Source organism: Pristis pectinata, chromosome 9 (genome assembly GCF_009764475.1).
Source record: "Pristis pectinata isolate sPriPec2 chromosome 9, sPriPec2.1.pri, whole genome shotgun sequence".
In the NCBI taxonomy this organism is placed as follows: Eukaryota; Metazoa; Chordata; class Chondrichthyes; order Rhinopristiformes; family Pristidae; genus Pristis; species Pristis pectinata.
The window spans coordinates 43508759-43533428 of record NC_067413.1 but is presented as its reverse complement, the minus strand read 5'-3'; the positions used below and the strand labels follow the sequence as shown (position 1 = coordinate 43533428).

The following is a 24670-nucleotide window of genomic DNA, read 5'->3' as shown; positions in this document are numbered from 1 at the left end:
CTTCACGGAGGGCTATGTTTCGCTGAATAAGAGCTTCATTTTTATGCTATTTTATGGATAGTCTGCAGCAAAAATGACTTCAAAGTAATTAACTGTGCAAAAAAAGCCCTTTGGTGATATATAATCCAGAGCCATATAAATGTAAATTTGCTCTTCTTAATTTGGGCTATAGAATTACAGGTGAATGGAGACTACTTTAAGCAATTTCAAGCAGTATTTTTACAAATGTCATCCCATTAGTCTGAACATTTTAAAATTTGGATTGGAGAGGTGTCAATTAACAGTATATTTAGATATTCACACAGAAAAATCAAGTTTAACAAAACACTTTCTTACTTGTGCATGGTTTAAGAGCAGACAGAAGCAATCATCACTTTGATGTTTGATATCTTCTGGCCAGAGTTCATCCTACTGTAGGATTGGTCCATTGCCCCAGAGACCAATCACCTCTTTGCTGATATCAATGATGCTCACTTTTTGCCCTTTTCAAAAGATCTCCCACTAATGGCAGAATTTGTAAAACAAAAAAAAAGCATCTTGGTAATAGGTTAGTAGCCAACATGCTACTTCCAATAAACCCTGGAATCAATACACACTGATCTTATGGGATCACTGATGCTCTTCCCTCCTCCTGAATATCAGTTCCAGACTTTTAAATTATTTACCAAACTACAATGATCAATGAAATCGTTCCATAAAGCACTCAGTGTTTCAGATGCTTTTCAAGAAGAAACCATTACGAGCCTCTAAAGAGAAATCTCCATGCATCAGCAACCAAAGTGTGGCTTTTATCTGATGTAGTCTCATCAAACAAGCACTCAGCTATGTTGGACATGAATCAATGTCTTAGCAAAACCCTTTGATTAAATATTAAAAAGGGACTATGCTTAAGCACCAATTCAAACCTCTCACTGGCTCTCTTTGATAGGAACTGTGTTATAAAAGGGATTATTTTATCTTCCCACACTCATTACGTCTTTCTCTCTCAATCCATCCATACTCTTGCAAACACTGCAGTATGCTTTACTCATAGTTAGGCTATTGTGCAGAAGTCACAGAAAAAACTAATTAAAGCACAGCTATATCTTTCGCTGTTTGCACCCTTGCACGTATATGTATACTATTAGTGCTAAAGTAGAACATTTTAAATTACAACACATGAATCAATCATTCTTGCACATGAAGACCAAGGAGTTTTAGTGATATTCCTTTTCTTGATAACAATATTCAGTTAAAGATCTTCAAACAAAAAACTAAAAACATATATACATTGTAAAAAAGTAAGAGTGCAATGCAGGTCTATTATTAAGGACTGTTCTTCCTTATTGCAAACGATGGTTGTGTGCAATAAGGATTTAATGGGCTGTGTCTTTTTCAGAAGGCAAATATAACACTATTTACTGCACAGAGTAACATCATCCTGTGATGTTGCACTGAACTTAATTTCAAGCTGTCGAATAGCCACACTGAGTATTGCAGGTAACTTTTTAAAAGGCACAAACACACAAATGTATATCTTTGCGAATTGAATAGCATCCATTTATATGTGGTCACCTCCGCTGTTACGGACTTCGTCCACCATTCACACAGCAGCTCAAGACAACATCAGTCTCCGTTCACCCAACTGTCATGACCGATTTCACAAAGTATGAAAGAAACTTAGTTCACGCTCGGCAGAAATACAAACTGCTCCACTCTCACCACAAAAAGCAATTAGTTAAAACAAGTGATTCCATAATTAGGGGTTAAAATACAAAGGAAGGCTCAACTCCAATCCCAAACCAGACCGCAGTAAACTTAGTTACCTCACTGGCTTATCCGAGGACGATCAGGAGTTATCTTAACAGCCCATAGTCACTGGCGGTAACGGAGCACCTCGTCGAACAACAAAGTTACTCCCGGAGCTTGGGCCGCACACACTCGGCTGCCGTTCTCGCCTTACGTCAAATGGCGATCACGTGGACAGCGAGCTCCAGTGTTGCCCCGGCAACCGGCGCACTGATTTCGACAGGGTCATCCCGTTGTCCTAGGGCCCAGTCAGCCCAAGGGACAACTCCAGCCTGCTCGCTCCAGTTCTCTGTGACTGGACACTGGTCGCTCCTGAGCGCCGCACAGCAGGCCAGCGACATTTCTCGAGACTTCCTCTGGGCCCTGACAGCAGGTCCGATGATGCACTGGGTGAAGAAGCTTAGAGCTATTCGGCAGAACAGTAAGCACTTAGTTGGGCAGTTTACAGAGCCCAAGCAGGGAGCCTCTCAAAGAGCATCAATACCCATTGATCCTCAGCCCCACCTCTTCATCATCATTCCTTACCTCCAAACCCATTCCACCCTCGCCCCACATGAATCCAATCCCGCTGCATTCCACCCACCCCAACTCTTCACTGTCTTCCCACCACCGCTCTCCTCCTTCCCCTTCATCCCCTACCATCACCTCTCCATCCCCTCCACTCCACCACCTCTTCAAGTTATCCCCTCACCCTTGCCATCCAGCCCTTTGCACTCCCATCCCCATCCCATCAGCAAACCCATCCTGTCACTAATCCACCGTAATGCCATTGCTCCACTACTACCTCTCCACCAACCACACCCCATTATCGCCAAATTTATAACCAGAGGTATTTCATCTTTAGTAGAATCTTTTACCCAGGGTAGAAATGTCAAATACTAGGGGACATGCATTTAAGGTGAGAGGGGGAAAGTTTAAAGGAGATGTCCGGTGCAGTGTGTTTTACACAGCAAGTGGTAGAAGCCTGGAATGGGCTGCCATGGAGAGTGGTGGAAACAGATAGGATAGTGGCATTTAAGAAGCTGTCAGATGGACACGTAAATGTGCAGGGGATGGAGGGATATGAATCACGTACAGGTAAAGAGATTTAGTTTAATTTGGCATTGTTCGGTGCAGACATCATGGGCCGAAGGGCCTTTTCCTCTGCTGTACTATTCTATTTTCTATTTCTAGCTAGATATTCAACTCCACATTTATTAGTTGACCTAGTTCAAATATGATAGAATCAAGGTGTCTGTTGGTGTCAATTGGTGACATTTGTAAGAAATTGAAACATGCTCTTTTAATTACAGTGTACAGAGCTCAAAGGATATGTATTATCTTTTGCAAGTATCTAATTAGAATGTGATTGATACGCTCTTGTCTAGCTAAGATTTATATAGATCACGGTATTGTACAGAGATGCAGACTACAACTAAGGATCTTCTGTTATCTCCACAAATTAATATTGATTGATAGGGTTAAAGGAGTATGTAATGGAGTCATTTCTCAAAGTAAACAAAACATTCTTCACTTTCCACGTCAGGAAAAGGGCTGTTAATGTTGAAGGATGGTATTATACTTTATGTTTTACATAACAAACGTTCTGGGTTGTTACATATCTTTCCAGATACACAACCAGGCACCTTCTGGCACTTGTCACCCTCAGATACAGTTGTTCTAGGACTGCTCAATAATAGTCATTCTGGGAATGCTCATTAACAGTTGTTTCAGATCCCCTTGCAATGCTCCAAATTCCCTTGCAATGTTCCTGAAGGAATGCTGCACAGGGAATTACATCATTCTTTGTGATCCCAATGCAATTTCTCTATCAAGGCCATACATCAAGCCAACATTCCCCATGTAATATACCTTTTGGAACACCATGGGGAAACTTGTATCACATTATCCTGGGAGTCGCTATCATAGGGCACTCCCAGGAAATTCTGTTCATCCCAGCACCGGACTGGAACTAACTACACACCCTGTTTGATCCCCTTGGCTTAGACTCCATCCTGTTGGTATGTAACACTGTGATTCCCATGTGGCCTAAACCACAAATTCCTATTCCGCAGGGCCCCACTGTCTCTGGAGTTTGTACTGAGTCACAGGTCTGTGTGATACTGAGCCATGGGTTTAACTCAGTCTGCACTGCACCACAGGTTCAATCCCAGGCTGTACTACATCACAGGTTAAACGCAGCCTGCCTGATACTGGAGAGACAAAGGACTGCAGATGCTGGAATCTAGATGAAAAACACGATGATGCTGGAGGAACTCAGTAGGCCAAGCAGCATCCATGGAGAAAAGCAGGCAGTCAAACATTTTGGACCTGCCTGCTTTCTCCACCAGATGCTGCCTGGCCTGCTGAGTTCCTCCAGCATCATTATGTTTTATCTGCCTGATACTGAGCCAGCCAGATGTCCATTCCCAATCTCTACTAAGCCATTGGCTCAACACAAACTCGCACTTACTACAGGTTCAGTCAAAGGCTGTACTAATTCACAGGTTCATTCGCAGTGTGTCTGATACTGAGGCATATGTTAAAACCCAGTCTGTACTGAAGCAGAGTTTAATCCCAGTCTTTGTGACGCTGAGCCACTTTTTCATCCCGATCTGTATTTACTATGACACAGAAAGAAGCCATTCATCCCATACCAGCTCCAGGCAAAGTACTTCCATCATTCCCATTCCTCCTCCTCATTTTCCCTATAGCCCTTCAACTTATTCACTCTCAGTGCTCAACAACTTCGATCCTTTTTGCCACTTACCTACATTAAGGGGTAATTTACCGTAGCCAATTGATCTACCAGATCATTTTTGAGAGGTGGGAGGAAGTCAAATGCCCAGTGCAAACCCACATGGTAAAAGGTCAGAATAAAATCCATGTCCCTGGAGCTGTGAGGCAGCAGTACGCTTTACTGGGCCACAGGCACTGATCCCACTCTGTATCAGTCCAAATGTTTATTCCCAGTCTATACTGGGCCACAAGCTGACTCTCAGTCTGTACTAATCTACATGTTCAAACACAGAATGCATGATATTAAGACATGGGTTCAATCCCAAACTGTGTGATACTGAGCCACAGGTTGAAATCCAATTTCCGCTGGGCCACAAGTTCAATCAAGTCTGTACTGAGAAACAGAATGTGAAAATTTTAAAAAAACTGCAGGTGCCGGAAATCTAAAATAAAAATAATGCTGGAAATACTTAGCAAGTCACGCTGCATCTGTGGGAAGAGAAATAGACCTAACGTTTCAGGTCGAAGGCCTTTCATCAGAAGTTGTTTTAATAATTTTATTATACTGAGAAACAGGTTCATTCTCAGTCTGCATTGAGCCTCTAGTTCAATCCCAGTTTGCATCATACTGAGCCACAGATTCCATCCCAGTCTATACTGCTCTACAGGTTCAATCCCAGTCTGTACTGGGCCACAGGTTCAATCCCAGTCAGTGTCATGCTGAGCCACTGGTTCAATCCTAGTTTGTATAGGGTCACATGTTCAATCCCAGTCCATCCTGAGGCACAGGTTCAATTCCAATCTATCTTTAGTCACAGGTTCAATTCCATTCTGTACTGGGCCACAGGTTCGATCCCAGTCTGTGTGGTACTGGGGTATAAACTCAATCCCTTTATGTGTGGATCTGAGTTACTGGTTAATTCCAATGTACAGGTTCATTTCTAATTCACACAGTGATGAAGGTACAGTAGTGCAGAAGGCACATGGGTGAGCTTCCACCTGTGCCTTTGTTTACTAATCATATATCATCCTTGACTTGGAAATATATCACTGTTTCTTCATCATTGCCAGGTCAAATTCTGGAACTACAACACTCTGGAAATGCTTTTACCACAAGGACTGTAACAGTGCAAGAAATAAACTTACCACCACCTTTTTAATAAATTAGATACAGACAATAAATGCTGGCCTTGCCAGTGAAGCATATCCAAACAATCTGACAACATAGATTGATCATTGCTGCTGATGATCTTACCACAATCAGGTGGCTGAAACCAGAAAATGGAACTGCACCAAGTTAGATAGCATAAGCATCAGAGAAGTCTAGTGTGCCCCATATTCAAAATGTTCAATGGACCATTCAAAATCATTTTCTCCTAGCCTCTCTCTGAACCTCACCATACATCATATCAGACAAAATGTACTACAATGACTCATAACTCTCCAAGAGAACAACTGCTTAACAATTAGTCTATTTCTACCATCCATATTCTAAATTTGTCTCCTCATTTGCTCCCCAGCCTATTTAACTGGAACAATATAGCAATGGGTGGTGTTTTAGAAGATCAAAGTTAGGTTTGAATCAATTTGATCAGCTATTGTTTCATAACAGAATGCAGTTCTCCTAAATATACTGAATGATTCTATTAATACAAAACAAACATCTGTTAATCATTCCTGAATTTTCTATATTGGTCATGTGAACACCAAAATCTTTCGCTCTACTTGTTCTGCAATATCCTCTGGAATTGTGTGTTCTGTCTTGGCACTATCAATAAGCATGATGTTGCATATATCTAGATTAAACTACATCTATCATTGTGAACCACTCCCTTAGACTTTAAATATTTTTGTACTTAATTGAATTTATTTACTTTCTTAACCACTGCCTTAATTCTACAATTGCAAACTTATTAACTGTACTCCCAACATCATTGTCCAGGTCATTAACATTGACAGCATCGAATCCAGGGAGGGAAGGGAGACAAAGAAGTTCACAAGTGATGTGGTTCCAGGCTGAACCATGTCCATTTATTAAAACTTTTGGCTACAGGGATGGAACAATGCCTTATCTGGTACTGTATATTAAATCCCAACTGATGCCACAAGTTTCTATCTTATAAAGTAACTTGGCATGAGGTACCCAACTGAAGGCTTTCTAAAAATCCAGGTAGACAATGTCAACCCGACTTTCTTCATCCAAGAAGAGTCATAAAATTCTGTAAACAAAGCACAGTAGATTGTTAATTTAATGTGAGAGTAGGAAATGAGGATTCAGTTTCAAACTAGTAAAGACAAATTTGGGACAGATACCAGGAAATTCTGATTCACACAGAGTGATCAATATATGAAAAGGATCCCAGATAAAGTGACAGAAGTGAAAACCCTATAATTATTTAAGACAACTATTGTTGCATAATCTTTCTTGAGGGATGAAATAAGATGAGCTGAATGGCTTTCGTTATCCTTATTTATTTTGTGATCATCGGTAGACAACGTGGCTGTTATTGCAAACCTCAGTTGAAGACATGATCAAGCATAGTTGCAACGCTGCAATCTGGTGCACTTCTGCCTGCTGAGGTTGCTGAAGGCTGCAAAGAAGAACAGTAGCAAGTGAGGGTTGCAATACAGATTTTTTTTTAATATTCACTTTTGGGATATGGGTGTTATTTATTGCCCATGCATTACAGTTATTGAGAAGGTAGTGGTGAGCTGCCTTCTTGAATCATTGCATACCTTCTATTGAAGGTACCCCCACATCTCATTAGATAGGGAATTCCAGGATTTAGACCCAGTGATGTTGAAGGATAGGCAATATATTTCCAAGTCAGGATGGTATGTGACTTGGAGGGGATCCTGCAGGTGGTGGTGCTCCCTTGCACCTGCTGCCCTTATCCTTCTTGGTAGTAGAGATCATGGCTTTGGGATGTGCTGTGGTGTAGCCTGGGTGAGTAACACAAGTTCATTTTGTAGATGGTACACACTAAAGCTACTATGCACCTGTGGTGGAAGGAACAAATGTTTAGGGTAGTAGATGGCGTGGCAGTTAAGTGAACTGCATTGTCTTTGGTGTTGGACTTCTTGAGAGTTGTTAAAGCTGCATTTATCCAGCAAGTGGAGATTGTTTCATTATGCGTGCTTTGTACATAGTGAAAAAGCCTTGGGCAGTCAGGAGGTGAGTCATTCACCACAGGACATTCAGCATCTAACTTGCTCTTGTAGCCGCAGTATTTATGTGGCTGCTCCCACTGAGTTTCGAGTCAGTGGTGACTCCCAGGATATTGATAGTAGGGGACTCAACAATGGTAATGGCATTGAATGTAAAGGGTAGGTGGTTAGATTGTCTTTTGTTGAAGATGGTCATTGCCTGGCACTTTGCTGGTATGAATATTTTCACTTATCAGCCTACATCTGAATGTTGTCAAAGTCTTGCTGTATGCAGGCATGGGCTGCTTAATTTGCTGAGGAGTTGCAAATTGAAATGTAATGTTCCCCAGAATGAGTCAGCACCTCCTGGAGTGGAAGAATATGCACTGAAGGCAACAATTTTAAAACCTTAGCCCCTGATATAATATCTGTGTGGTGTTAAGCTGCAGAATATTTAGAAATTGAACTGTGAATTTCTTTCGTGCTGTAGCACATTTCAGCAATTTGACACCACCTTATGACACACACAAACTGCAGACATGAGAGAGTAGGAGGAGAGGATAATCCAGTCGTCATGGTCCATGTAGGCACTAAAGACATAGCTTGGACTAGGAATGAGATTCTGATAAGGGATTATCAGCAGTTTGGGGCAAAATTAAAAAGCAGAACACAAGGGTGATAATCTCCTGTTCATTATCTGAGTCACATCCAAATTGGCAGACAGTCAATAAGATTAGAGAAATAAATGCATGGCTTAAAGGTTGGCATGAGAGAAATGAGTTCTGATTTATGGGGCACTGGCACCAGTATTGGGGGAAGAGGGAGCTGTTATGTTTTGACAGGCTTCATTTGAACCGTCCTTGGACCAGTATCCTGGCAAAACTAATTGGTGGAAGGACGGTCTTAGTGACAAGAAGTTTTATAAATCAAAAAGAAATGAGAGCAGTGACACAGGATAGTGAAGGGGAGGATGAAAATCAAAGTCCTGATATGAAAAGGCAGAAAATGTAAGCAAAAGAGTGAGTAAAAAATTGTAAAAGTCAAAGCTTAAGGCTGTTTATTTGAACACGCGCAGCATTTGTTAGACAGACTGGTTGACAGGACAAATAGTAATAAATGAGTTTGATCTAATACCTATTACAGAGACATGGTTGCATGGTGATAGGACTTGGAACTCAATATTCCTGGTTATTTGATATTCCAGAAGAATAAGCAGAAAGAAAAAGAAAGTGGGGTAGGGTCATTTATCAAGGAAGGTATCAGCACAGCAGTGAGTAGTGATATAGACACAATGGATTATGTTGCGGAACTGCTTTGGATGGACATAATGCATAACAGAGAAAAAGACATGGGTGGGAGTGGTCTATAAGTCCCCAAAATGTTGCCACATACATAAATGGCAAAATATCAAAGGCATGCAATTACCATGGGTGATTCTGCACATTCCTTGGACTAATCAAACAAGCAAGGGTGTTGCAAAAGAGGAACTTAGGAAGTGTGTCAAAGATTGTTTCCTAGAGCAGTAGGTTAAAGAACCTACCCAGGAAAAGGCTATTTTAAATTTGGTCATATGTAATGAGGTAGGATTAATAAGAAATCTTGTAACTGAGGATCCCTTAGGGAGCAGTGATCACAGCATCGTAGAATACAGTCTGAGCAAACACCCTGGATCCAAAACCAGTGTCCTCATGTTAAAAAAGGTCAATTACAAGATATAGAGGTAGAGTTGGGGAGAGTGGACTGGAAAAACAGGCTAAAAAGAAAGGTCATTAGATGAGGCTGTTTATCAGCTATTTTATAATGTTCAGCAGAAATGTATCCCAATTAGAAAGAGGGATTCACTGAGAAAGAGAAGCCATGCATACTTAACAAAGGAGATCAAGGAAAATATTTGATCAAAAACTAGAGTATATAAAGCAGCAAAAGTTAGTGGTAGACCAGAAGACTGGAATTTTTCAGAAACCAACAGTGAAGGACTAAGAAGCAAATCGGAGAGAAAATTGATTACGAGACAAAACTGGCAAGTAATATCAAAAGAAAGAACAAGAGCTTCTACTAATATATAAAAAGAGGATAGCTACAGTGAGACAGAGAATGAAAGTGGGGAATTAATAACAGGAAACAAGGAAATGGCAGGAAAGTTAAGCCTATACTATGCATCAGTCTTACTGGGGAGGGCACTGCAAATATTCCAAAGATAACGGATGGGTAAGTTTCAAATACCATGAAGAACAATAACAATGTCTATTACAAGGAGTAAAGTACTGAAAAAAAACTAGTTCCTTTACAATCAACCACTTCTTTTGCCCAGCTAGAAATATGTAAAATATAAAGAAATGTAAGTAGTTGAAGTCACGGAAGAAACTTCCCTGGGGAGCTATTAGCTGCATGGACCTGAATTTCCTTCTGCCAGCTAACACTGGTTACTTTCACAGAAAAGATAAAACATCTTTAACAGCTGTTCCTTGTTACTCATAAACATATTGTATTTGCTTGTAAATCAACATAATGTACAATCACAGTTATTTTTAACTGCATCCATAGCTCACACTGACCACTAAGTCTTTCCTTCAGTTCTGACCACTTAAGTCAGGTGGGTGAGATGGCTAGTCTGCAGGACTATCACCCTGACTCCTCTACCCATTGAGCTCAAATGATATGACTAACAATTCAGTTTATCACTCATATTAGATATGGCCATTTATTATTCTTCGCATTTCACAGCAAAGTAACTACAAAGTACATGAAAATATTATGTCAAATTATTTAAAATGGTAAAAAAAATCAACAATTGGGTTTGCACAATATGTTTTTTCTAAAGTCACAACCACATCTATAATTCTAAGGAGCATTTCTTAAGCAGCTGTCGGGAGCCATCATGTAGCCATTCTTCTCAAATACAACATCTTTACATTTGTTGAACACTTGTTTACATATACACCTCTTTCCTGGGCCCCATCTCCTTGGGCTTCTATTCCTGAGTGCATTCCCATGTCTTTCTACTTTTATGTTCTTCACCAGCCCATTCCCAATATTCCTTTTTTTCTATGGCCAGCATCATTCAACACCTAACAATGGGTTAGTGTGGTTTGGAAGCACTTCATGAACAGACAACAGAATAAGGAATTGGAGGGACAGGCAAAGTATAAACATGGAAACCAAAACTCTTCTGAGTACTCCAAATGAGGTCTCACCAAAATCCTGTACAATATCAGCACTTCTTTATTCCTGTATTCCAACCCTCTTGCAATAAAGGTAAATGTACTATTTACTTTACTAATCACTAATGACTTCAAATTTGCTTTCTGTCTCATAAACTATCACACCCTAGGCACACCAATATTTACTAGACTTTCACCATTAATAAGTATTCTGTTTTTCCATTGTTTCTACCAAAGTAATGCCTTCATATTTTTCTACACTATACTGCAACTGCCACTTTCTTGCCACTGGCATAGCCTGTCTACATCTCTTTGCATCTCCTCATGGCTCAGTTGTCACCTGACTTTGATCTATCAGCAAACTTAGAAATAATGCAATCTTTCTGTCTTCTCATCTAAATCATGAATATAAATTAAGTATTCTTGTGCATCCCATGGCATCCCACTAGTAACATACCTAAAAATGATCCATTTATTCATAATTTGCTTTGTCCATCTAGTCTTCTATCCAAGCTGCCCCACCCCTTTGAGTGTTACCTTATGTAACGTTCATCATCTTATCAAAGGCCTTTTGAAACTCGGGAAGTACCACATCCACTCCCTCCCCCTTACCTTTCCTGCTAGTTATATCCTCAAAATGATTTCCTTTCATAAAATTTGTATATAAATATGTCAAAACTGGTAACTTTATCAGTAACTGCAAACCTTTAATAGCAATCATTTGTCTGGCTTTACTTGTTCCCGTTACCTGACGGTTCTTATTAACATAGTGAGTTTGCTGATCATAACTGGAACAGTAACTGAGACCCTTACATTTGGCCTCAACATCCCTGTCTAGAGAAGGGAAGAATCCCCCAGAGCTCCATCCCATTAGACTGGCATCCAATGATTCCATCTAAAATGACACTACAGGATCAGCATCAGTCACAGCATCATTTCCCCCTAAACCCCACACCAAAACTGGCAGCAGTTATGAACATTCTGTTACTTCCAGTCATGCGTAAACGCTTTGCTCAAGTACTCAGGAGGATAGCTGATGGTAGTTGAATTGCATCCCAGTATCGGTTGCCTCAGGAGAGATAGGGGGAAAAAATGGAGAGAAGGAGGTATTATGAATCCCATTATTTTCTGAAAAATCATTCCATAATCCTGTCATGTGAAATTAAGAAAAGCATTATACGCTGGCATATGTTAAATGTTGCTAGGTGACAGTGCTTGCAGATCAGTCTCGATGTCAATAAATGCTCCATTGAATGTAATCTGGATGAAAACCGGGAAATGATAAGGAAGGTTCCATAAACATTAGACATGCACTGTAGAAATCAATCCGTTCAAAATTTTAAATTTAAAAGTGAAGTAAAGAAACAGGCAAGAAAATAATATCACATTTTTTTTTGGCACTTGAAAGTGAGCATGTTGCTTTTGTTGGCGTTTTGATACTGATACATAGCATTAAATATACTTAAAACCCTCAAAGCCATATTTTATTAACTATATACAACTTATAAAACGAATATCAAACTCACCAGTTCAACAGAAATGCACAGCGCGTCTTTGGCAGTTACCGAGCGGCTCAACTTCCAGCTGCAGTGCACTGATAACCTGTCCAAAAAAAAAATGTACATTAGTAAATGATTAATACAATTACCAGAACCACATAGATAATTACATAAATTACACTGAGTGACACTGGACACAAACACATACACAAAATCACAGAAGATATATATATTGCCTTGGAAACATCACAGGGCTATAAAATTGAATGTTTAATGTGCGAGATGCCTGGGGTTCAAACAATCATGGATCAGATTTTGCCATAACAGGGCATCCAATGCCGTCTACATTAAATTAGACTTGACACTCTGCCCCTTGAGTCCATTATTGCTTCAAATGCAATTTGATAACTCACAGTGATGAACATTAGGCACTGGAAACCAAGTAATTATGTCAGTCCATGGGGGTATTTTCTTAGTCATATGGAATCCAATGCTGGAGCACAGCTGGGAATCTGCCAGTGGAGTTTGGCCTGCAAATCCAATGCTTCATGATTGCACGGTTGCTCAGAAATTTCTGTCACATGGGGAAGTTGTGATGTTAAATGCCAGTAGATTGGGGTACAACTGCTGAAAAGTTCTGTCTCAAAGTCAATCAACATACAGAAAAAAAAAAAGGGCGGATTGAATAGAAAGTAAAAAACAAAGGCCTGTAACTTCTGTTGGTTAGTTTTCAGGGGCTGAGATAAAGAGATAGAATGTTAGTCTTATCATGTTATTAAAAGGTTACTTACATTTTTAATAACACAACTTTCTGTTACCAATATTGTGCAAAATTAATCGGCAAATCCAGTGTGCTCTTGAAAGGAATGGGCTAAGAGCAAGATAGCATTTTTGTGAAGCAAATAGCAGGGAGGCACAACTCCAGACATTTAATCACTTCTCACTTGAAGTTAATGTATCGTTTATCCATAAATAACAAAGAATACCATTAGCTTTGCTGTTGTTTTGACAGCAAATTCTGGCCCATTATCTTATCATTGTCTTGATTTGTGAGAACCATTGAAAACATAAAACTTTATTTTATGACATTTTTTCAAGCTTCTAGGAGACTTTGACAGTAATTCTTTGAAGAAATAGCTAACAGTGGCCATGGAAACATTAGATCGTAGCAACACTGCTTTATCTCTACACATCTTGTGAATATCAGCATTTCTCGATGGAACCATATGTGATTTCAGGGTAGTGATGAAAAAAAGCATAAAGCATATTTTATCTTTATTACTGAGTGGCTATCCAGGAACCGCTAGTTAATAGCCCATTGCCGCAGCTCTCCACAGTCAATTTCATTAAAAATCATAGTGCAATAGCACCAGAGTTATATTACTGAATTAGTGTCCAAAGCCCTGGATTATTGATATGGAGACTTGAGTTCAAACTGCAGCAAGGCTGACTGACCTGGAATGTAAACTTGTGTCATTAATGATCACTATAAAGCCACAGATTTTAAAAAGTAATCTGGTTTACAAATGCCCTTCAGGGAAGGAAATCTGCTAGCCTTAACAATCAGGCTTATTTGTGACTCCAGACCAGCAATGTGGTTGACTCTTAACTACCTCCTCAGTTCAAGGGCAATTAGGGGTCTAAAATAAGTGCAGGTATCTGCCATCCTTGCTCAGTCTTTGCCCTCAAAATTGTCCTAGCGAGCCACTCAGTTCAACACAATCAGCACAGGCGACAAATGGTCACATTGCCAGTGACAATCACATTCCATGAACAAATAAATGTTGTATACATAGAAGTCATAATGAAGGTAGTATGAAAGTGACCCACCATCCACTGAACACCTTTTTCAAAGCAAAGAAAAATATTGAATGTTCATTGCTCCATTCAAAAAAAAATCACTACATCAGTCATTAGTCATTTACATGTAAAAGGGCATTTTTGTTGTTGTCAAGTTCCAATATAAATGGGAAATTAGATTTATACTGTAGGAAAGTGATAGACAACTCCCTGCATTATCTGGCGGGGTTCTGAGCAGGAAGTCCTCAGGACCAATTACAACTAACTATGGGGCTGAAAATTGGGAAACATCTTATTTTCAGATCTTGACAGCAACGGTTAGTGCACAGGTTTAAGATAATAAGTAGAGGAAGCTGTGGGAGATTCAGTTGAGGTGGATAACATGCTCCTGCTGTTCCTTGATTATATTGTATGATAATCATAGATTGAGCAAGTGGTCATCAATTTTAAACCTCAAGAAGGTAAAACATTTTCTAAATGGTGAAAAGAAAGGAGCAATGTAGGGTCCATGGTTAGATCCCATATGTGTCTAGAAATTGGAGTTCCCCATTTTTGATTCATTAAAATGGGTGAATTGCAGAAAAATCATGAAGTGGGAGAAAAGCCCTGTTAAAAAAATTGTTAGGCCTGTTTTCAAATCTTTAAGTTAGCTCTTAATGAATGTTCTTCTTGGCATCCACAATACTGCACCATAAAAAGTTGCCAAGAACATGCAGGAAACCATAGGGTAAAAGTGGGGGAGGGGAGGAGAGGCACTTCACTGACCTGTGTGTTTGTGGATCCTTGTGTGATAGTCTGGCCCAGTGGGCCCGTGTGCCATGAGTGGTCCCAAGCCATTGAAAGCTCTAAGCTCATCAAGGAACCAGTGATTACAGCATCTTGCATTGAGGTACATAATCAGCGGTTGTAAGTCACAACTTTAACATATAATTTCTGTAAATAAACATAAAATGGCTACTGGCACACCAGATGGTGTCAATTAAATATACATCTGATGCTGAGCAAATGTCAGATGCACAAGAGTGAATCATGCCCAGAAGTGAATTTTTATTAAAAAATGCATGTACTGGAAATCCAAAATAAAAACAGAAAATGTTGGAAACATTCAGCAGGTCAGGCAGCAACTGTGGAAAGGGAAACAGAGTTAATGTTTCAGGTCGTTCAGCATTTTCTGTTTTTATATCTGTAGTGGGATGCAGAAGATGACAAGAACTTTGTAATCAGTTAGAAAAGTGATATTATACATTCTACTTATTGGCACTTTGTGATATGTGCAATTAACATTGCTAAAAAACACTAGCATGGTAATGGTTAATGTGTTGACCAGCTTAAGTAAACATTGTTTGCTATAGTGATTAGTCATGTGACAGGAAGGATGTCATGTGTCAGTAAGTTGTTTAAGCATGTATATAAAAGGAGATTCCCCACCAATGGGGAGGATGTTACCTTTGTAAGTAGTGCCTACTGTCACAGAGGGGAAAAAAAAGATGGGCTTACATTTATTGTTGCTAATAGTCCAAAACAGCAGAAGGAATGTGAGAACACTTGTTTATGAACAGTTTGTTTCTTGGATAAATTGAGTGGACTTCCTTTTTGAACTGTGGTCATGAGTGCTAGTAAGGACTAATGATGGCTCTTATGTTTGTTGTTGTGAGGGGTCTCCACTAGCAGTAGGGCTGTGAGAGTTGTGTACTTTAATAAGGCAAATTGTTTTCTCCTTGTTACTCATTGTTTAATAAACAAATTTCTCAAATATATTGATTGGATCAGAATCATAATGAAGTAAACCAGAGTTCTGCAATGTGTCCAGAATCGGCCAGGCTGATTCTTCTTCCCACCACCACCACCCCCCCCCCCCCCCGCACCCCCCCATTGCTAATTTTGCTAATTGTTCTGAAAATGATCACTAGTGCAATCTGAAGATTGGAAATTGCATTTTGTTTTATAAAATCATGCACAAATGGGTCCAATTTCTAGGCAATGAGTCCTTGAAATTCCATGGATGAGATTGGACAATAACGAATAATCCAAATGAAATGCTAACCTTCGTGCCTAGCAAAGGGTTTAGATATCTGCCAGGCTGTGCGAAATAGTACTGTGAGCATTTTGGGACACTGCAGTTTAGAAATGATATATTGACATTTTGGGGGGGGCAGTGGAAATGGAGTGCAACATTTATCAGATATAAAATAAAAACAGAAAATGCTATAAACAGCAGTAGGTCAGGCACCATCAGTGGGAAGAAAAGCAATTATTTCAGGAGGAAAAGGACTGCAGATGCTGGAATCTAGATGAAAAACACTGTGATGCTGGAGGAACTCAGCTGGTGCAGCCTGGCCTACTGAGTTCCTCCAGCATCATAGTGTTTTGCTTCAGTTATCACTTCAGGTCTGGGACCCTTTGTCAGAACTGACCCATTGATCCTTCACCTTGGGCCTGGAAGGTTAACTGTTTATCTTTCCACACTTTCTTAGGAGATTCAGCTTGTCACCAAACAGTCTAACAAACTTCTACAGATGTACTGTTGAAAGTATCCTGACTGGTTGCACCATGGTCTGGTACAGCAATTCAAATGCACAGGAATGTAAGAAGCTGCAGAAAGCAGTGGACTCAGCCCAGTACATCACGGGCACATCTCTCCTCACCATCAGTAGAATCTACAGGAGGCGCTGCCTAAAGAAGGTAACATCTATCATCAAAGAACCCCCACCATCTGGGCCATGCCATCTTCTCGCAGTTACCATTGGGCAGGAGGTGCAGAAGCCTGAAGTCCCACACCACCAGGTTCAAGAACAGCTACTTTCCTTCAACCATTCAGTTCTTGAACTAACCGGCACAACCCTAATCACTACAATATAGCAACACTATGATCACTTTGATCACTTTGCACTAAAATGGATTTTTTTTCTAATTGTGTTGTTTCTTGTAAAAATTATGTATATTTTACGTTTATTTTTCTTGTGAATGCTGCTTATATGATGCTATGTGCCTGTGTTGCTGTTGCAAGTAAGTTTTTCATTGCACCTACGCATACATGTATTAGCTCATATGACAATAAACTCGACTTTGACTTTAGTTCAGTTTAACAGCATCTGCAGTTTTTAAAAAATTTTATCAGAATACCTGGATCCTAAGGTTTTAAACAACAGATTACACAAATTCTTTTATTCCCTGAAATTTAGGTGGTTAAGGAGTGATTTTTATTAAAGTTTTCAAGATATCTAGGCTAATGCTGTTAGTGCTTCTTTCCATGCATAAACCATGCATGAATTTCAGCACTTAGGAGGAGGCAATAATGATGTGTTTCCCATTAGCAAACATTAAGCATGAGTAATTTCCAGCATCCTGTATGCCAGCTGAAAATAACCTGTTAATTCACATCGCATTTATACCTCTTAAAGGAGAAGTGAGCTCTGAATCAAACCACATCCAGAATCCATTTTGTAGCATGGGGAGCATAGACCTAGGAGTGGGCACTTATTTGATCAATGCTGACATTGCCACCTTTGTTGAATAAGCGAACTCCTTGGGAAAGGTCCTGATTGTGTGGGGACCCCAAGAGACTCTCAAAATCTGAGAGGAAGCATCAGTGGGAGGAAGTAACCAGGGAGATAGTTGAATACTTAAGTGATATCCTAAAGCCAGATTATATAAGGAAGACAGATTTCCCTTCCCTGAAATACATCAGTGAATAAAGTTTTTTTTTCACAACAATCACATAGTTACTGAGAAGAGCTTTTTTTAAAATTCTGGGTATACTTAATTATTTAAATTTAAATGCCCAGTTGCTTTGGTGGGACTTGAAGTCATGTCCCAGGAGCTAGAGGCCAGAATTTCAGTTGCTAGTCCAATAAGTTAACCACAACACTGCCCATATCCCTGCTATACATAAAAAGGCAATTAAAAATTGTTTTTTTTTCAGAAACTGATTTCGGGTCAACTGGTGTTTTTAAATATGAGTACTAAAGATAGTTAACTTAAAAGAATGAAACAGATGTATGGAGTTAGATCACTGATCATCCACAATCCCTTGAACGGTAGAGCAGGCACGAGTGGTAAATGGTATTCTCCTCTTCCAATTTCCTATATTTCAAAGATTGAATTGTCCACTAATCAAAAGGCAATTCTGTTAACGGGACAAACGGTAAAAGTGACTCACCAATAATCAGAAACCACTACAAAATGGAGCAATCAATTCAAACTATATGCAGTCACATCATAGTGTGGCTTTTAAAAGCTCTCTCTCATGTATTAGAATTATTAACTGTTTGCACATTATAATGTGAGAAGGCCATGGGAATAGACTCTCAAGGTAAAGGTCTCATCAATATAACAAGCTTTTTGAAAGTTAGTGCAACTGTTTTAAGTTTTACTAAGCATTTTGTTTTGAGAGTTTGGTTAACTGTTTTTAAATGTGCCTTAGAAATTATGCTATTTAGTTGATTCAGTTTGCTCTTGAAAGGTTCCTCAAACTTTTATTTGATCTAATAATTGCCTTGTACATATGTCGGATGATGCTGTGCTCATAAAAATTGCCTGCCAATAGTTATAATCTATGGTGTGCGCTGATATTGAGATAGCATTTGCTGGAAAGTTTCCTCAGCATTCAAAATTGCTCCAAAGCAGATTTTGCAGAAAATTACAATATAGATTCCTCAAGCCATTGCTTAAGTCACAACAAAATTTCTATTGTTGGCTTACTTTGGGGCTTGTTTTCTATGGAGTGAAGGAGGCTGAGGGGTGACCTGATATAAGTAAGTACGATTATGAGAGGAATAGATACGGTAGAAAGTCAAAACCTACCCAGGTAAGAGTATCAAAACAAAAGGGAATAGTTTTAAGGTGAGAGGTAGGAGATTTAAAGATAAGATTTCTTTATTAGTCACATGTACATCGAAACACAAAGTGAAATGAATTTTTTGCGTAGACTGTTCTGAGGGCAGCCCGCAAGTGTCGCCATGTTTCCAGCACCCACATAGCATACCCATAACTTCCTAACCCATACGTCTTTGGAATGTGGGAGAAAACCGGAGCACCCAGAGGAAACCCACGCAGCCACAGGGAGAACATACAAACTCCTTACAGACAGTGGCCGGAATTGAACCCGGGTTGCTGGTACCGTAAAGCGTTACGCTAACCGCTACACTACCGTGCCTGTTTTTTTTCACTGTGGTCGCTATTTGGAATGCACTTATAGAGGAGGTGGTGGAATGAGATACAATTACTAAGTTTAAGAGGCATTTAGACAAACAGTTAAATAGGCAAGGTAGAGAAGGATACAATCTTAATGTGGCAAATGGGATTAGTGTAGATTGGCAAAAGGGTCAGCATTGCTTGGTGGGCCATAGGGTCGGTTTCTGTGCTGTATGACTCTATGACCCCAGTCACACTGTACTAGAGGTTACACAGTCCTGAGCCTAGAAACTGCTTTACTACCTTTTTATTGGTGCAATAATCACAGCATCAAGGGCCACCATAGCACTGTTTGTAAACGCCGCATAAAGACTGAGATGTCTAATTGTGAAGTTCACAGAATGGAGTTGTTGGATTTTCCTGTGTATTGCCACATACTATCAGTTTCTTCCTACCACATTCTATTTATTAGTTGCAATTTTGCTTAACTGCCAGCATTTAGTCTCACAGGTGTGACCTATGCAAACAGCTGTCAAAGAGACATTCCACAATAAAAGCAGCACTCTTCCAGATATGGGAGAGCGTTGCTACTTAATGAATAGATGTTGCAGTGATGGAAAGGGAGTGACAGAGTTCTATTTGGTGATGGTGGTAGGATGGGAGGGAGGGTTCATAGGGGCCCTGACGGGATGGTGAAGAACAGTATCTACATCCAGGTACTTCTAGCAGGATGGAGGTCTCTTTAAATGCCTTCACTATGATGAATCCTGCAATGCAGGCAAATCTTCATTCTTACTCTGCTTGCTCTTCTGGACTCAAGAGAAATTCACTTAAGAAATTCATTCTGTTCCTTGACTATGAAGTTTTAGGTAGTAATGTAGTGTGAGCAGTAAACTGTGAGATGTGACAAAGATCACTAGCAACAGCCTAAATTATTCTGAGGCTAGAAAGTTTAGAATGACATGACTTGACCTTCATGGGCAAAGCAGTCCAGGTGCATGTGTGAGGGTATATTTAAGGTTGCAGAAGATCAGATTTCAGTGAGGTCAAAGAATGCAGATTGAGTGCTGGCCCTGTAAATAGGGCAGTCTCAAGGGAATGTGGTTAGTAAAACCAGGTTGTTCTCTGAGTAAGTGACAACTGTCAATTTTCAGACTAGTGAGGTTGAAAATCTTGCAAGTTTGGCAGCTGCACTAGTGATGTCGCCATTTGCAGATGCTTATGACTAGGAGGAAAATGTGCTATGATAACTGCCAAAAACTCTGAAGTCAAATTTCCTGACAGGCACTAAGATATCTAGAAATGTGTGCCATATTATTCAATGGCACTGCATAGTTTTTGTTTGGAAATCTGGAATTTCTAGATCCTGATTTCAATGCTAAAAAAAACATTGAAGCTCCAAAAAAGTATACATAGGTGGTACAACATCTGATAGCTTATATCTACCTAGAACAATTGATTAGGTTGGGGTTTTTCTTTTAGAAAATATTCTGGGGAACTTAGCAGATTTCTTTTAAGATATGGAAGGTATGTCTTCACTGCTGAGAGAATCAAAACAAAAAATCGGACGAAAAGAAAATATAGATGGTTGTAGCCAAAGACAATATGTCAAGTATCCTGGCAGGCTTTAGAAGGACGTTTTGCTAGCGGGGGAGGGGGGGTTCAGAATAATGAGGGACAACGATGGAAGGTCTGGTTAATGATCAACATCTGGTTAATGTGAGGAAATAAGAGTTATGCTGATACAGCCCTATGAACTATCCCATTGTACACCGTCCCACAGTGAACCATTCGGAGAATAGGGTAAGCAAACAGGGATGTTTTGGGAACTGCCATCCTGCGAAGGGACTGCATGATGAACTACAAAGTATGAACAGTCACCCTTACAATTAAAGAACTGGAAGGTGTGAGCCTGGTTAGCTCATCTCAAAAAGGTAATACGTTCAAGCCGTGAGTCTTGTGATTTAATATGAGAAGTTATAAGTTGGAGCAGTAAGTCAAATGTGAAGTTGTTAGAAGTCAATCATATGCACACATGCTTGAGTAACTTGAGTGCTAATAAAGATTAAGTTGTACTAAACCTTGGTTTAGAATCTTTGTTTTACTCATTAGTTGGCAGCCTATAGAGGTAATAGGGTCAACACAGCAATAAATTAAATAGAAAATGTCCCTATTGAGAGAGAAATTGGAATGTGAAACTCTGTTTAGCAGAAAATGGTTGAATCAATTGTCCTAGATGCTTTCTAAGGGAAATGGAGTAAGAGCATGTGAGAAAATATCCTAAAAATCTGGAGATGAGGTGGAGATAAAGGGTAAAGATTTTGTGGGTTATGATCATAGCACAGATGGGTTGGGTCATATGTTTGTTCCAGTGCTGCGTGTTCTATGTAATTCTATGTAGTAATGAATTAAACACACAAGAACAATGAAAATCACTAATATGTTAAACTTCCTTATCGAATTACCATGCTCTGCATAAAATCTATCCAGTAAGCTTCACATCCAGAAGCCAAACACTTCTCAGAATGGCACAGTAGCATTGAAGAGCTTAATGTTCTTCTCCATTTCAATGTTACTAAATACTACAAGCCTTGATTTTACCACTGTCAATTTTTGTATGGTATTGTCAGGTGGCCATGGTGATGCAACTTTTTTTTAACAGGTTGGCTCTTCTTGCAGGAACTTCATTACAGCTTCACTGCAACTTCTTATTTTATTTACCCATTTCTAACACATGCTGTTAATGTATATTGTCTTACACCCAGAGCAGCTCGGTTAGTTTATTTGATGTCTTCCAACTACTATTGAAATATAAACAGAAAATAAGACTGTGTCCAGTAATTGAAACACAGAGTGTATGTTTGTGAGCAGCCACACAAACTTTGTGCTTATTTTTAAACTCCAAATTAAACAAGAACTTTGTTTCTTCCATTCCTAATGTGGAAATTTGCAGCCCAAACAAATAAATCACAATCATCATAAATGGTTTCCAGTGAGCCAAAAGATAAGAGGTTGGATATCTTTAAAGCAAAAGAGAGAGGAAAGGAGATGCAAAGGATTGAGGATGGAAAATGCCATTAGACTTGCATTTATGCAGCACCTTTCCCACCCCCTCACGTCCAACCCTTAAACAAATACCAAATATGTACAGTATTCCCAAATCTGAAGGGAAATTTGTCTGACAAAGATTTATGCCAGGAAACAGCTGTGAACAGGAGAGCAATAGGAGGCTGACTGGACCTGCCACCAGAGGGTTAGCCACCAGTCAACGGTCTTTCTCCCTGCCGTTGATGAACGGAAAAGAATGAGGAAAAAAAAGAAGACAGATAAATGGAGTGAGAAAAATTTACATATATTCAAGTGACAGCAAAAATGTCTTTGTTCTAACATCCAAAAGATAATGCAGATCTCCCTCTAATATCGCATTATGGTTTGGCCTCAAGTCTTATGTTGGGAATTTAACCCATGGCCATCTAACTTGGGCAAAAATGTTACAGCTAACTCAGATTGACGTTGAATAGTGATTTATTCCGTGAAATCTGGTTGATTTTCACTCCTCTTTAACTCCAAGATGAACAATTGCGCTAATCTAACTGCTACCCCATTTGAGATCCACAGACCTACCACAAATGTTTATATACTGGTCTGTAGCCTATATTAGCCCAAGCAATGTCTTTGTATTGTATGTTAAAATCATTCAAATTTCTATTTATTGTCTTTATCAATAGGAATCCCTCAAATTGAACGAATGTGTTGACACTGTATCTGAACTAGTTCCTCACTTGCTAGATCGAAGTTAAAAGAGCAAGTGATATTGCAAAATGAGGCACTATTTTAGCATAAACAGATCTTCCAATGAATTCTGTCAAATTGAAGGTTTTGGGTTAAAATTGATCTCTGTCTGGAAAGCTGAAATTACTAACAATAGTGTACCTCTAATAGCTGCTCCCATAATAATAGAAGTAAATCCTAAAACCATTCTCCAAAGGCAAGCCAATTATGTTGCTACATACAAGATCTACATATATTAACACAGCCCTTTTATAGACTTGAATCCAAAATCTAATTAAATAAAGTGATTTTCTCCCTGTGATGAGGTCTTTCTTCAACACACACACACACACACACACACACACACACACACACACACACACACACACACACACACACACACACACACACACACACACACACACACACACACACACACACACAACATAAAGTTCCCAAAGCAACTGGAACTTAGAAAAACTGGCTTCAATGGAGCTGACAGGAGTAAAGAGTTACTTTATGTAAAAAAAAAGTGGAGCCCAATGAGGGAGAACATCAACCATTCTGTCACATTTCTTATTGTTATTTTTTGTCAGCTCACTTCACTGCCTGTGACCTTAAAGCATCACCACTGACACTCTCACTGCACTGATTTCCATGAAAATGAAACTTGTCCCCTGTCTATTTTTCTTGCTTTCTCTGCCATGAAATATGGTTTCGCTTCACCATGACAATCAGCAGTAATTTGACACTGTTGATCAGAAGCGCCAGGATGCATCATTTTTCATCATTACTCCCACTTCCACAGTAGAAAATCATCAGCGCTTGGGTCAGGCCACTCTGAGCTGCCACACTGTAGTGCTTCAATTGTTGTGAAAACTGATGAAATGCCACTCTGAGTACCCCGCACAAGTGAAATTTATCCATAGGTAGCAGAACTTAAAACTAGGGTATATATTCTGAAATGGTCAGGCTACTCAGCAGTTTTCCCTTCATTCTATTTCACAAGCAAGGATGAACAGAAGCAAAGAAAGACTGCAGATGCCAAAGGCACACTGTCCAGACCTGTTGCTATGGTAATCATCTACATTCTCTAGCTACCAGGCATGACTGAAGAATAATGCTGCCAGTAGTTTAATAGGGAGAGAGTGTTGTGTCATGTGGTTGAGGAAGACTTGTGAAAATATGGACTACAGTTGACAGCCATAAGGTTGTAAAATAATGCATCCATCTCTTTGCACACTTGCAAAACACATGACAATTTTCTGCCTATAGATTTAGCAGTGCCGATTAATGCTTTGACTAGATAGGGCAGCAATTCCACATCCTTCCCCAATAATTAGCCAGAGCAGCATTAATAGGGGCTGCTCAATTCCACCAGACCACCGGACTGACTTTCCAAAAGTACGGAAGGTGTCTGATGTACGTAAGTGAGGATATGGGCATCCAGCCCAGACCTAGCAGGAGGAGAAAGTGGTTCTAACCCATCACAGTATAATTGGCCAGTGACCATCTGCACTGTAACGTGCAGGCTAATACCTGCTTTCCAAAAAACAACTCTGATGCTTTGATTTAGTACAAATTTTCTGTGTCCAATATGAATGCAAACAGATGATGGAGAGTTTGTCAATGTTTCCTTCTTCAGCTAATGGC

General features: G+C 39.6%; 1 protein-coding gene across 5 annotated transcripts in view; it reads right to left on the bottom strand.

The window, feature by feature from the left end:
- LOC127574089 (neurocalcin-delta) overlaps positions 1–24670 on the bottom strand; it is a 218982-nt gene that overhangs the window by 76516 nt on the left and 117796 nt on the right. For 4 of the 5 annotated variants that reach the window (XM_052022753.1, XM_052022754.1, XM_052022755.1 and 1 more), the window contains one exon: positions 12341–12416. The gene's annotated coding sequence lies outside the window, so the exon portion shown is untranslated. Of the gene's footprint in view, positions 1–1805; positions 1937–12340; positions 12417–24670 lie in introns of those variants that run through there. The other variant, XM_052022752.1, reaches the window with a different exon arrangement.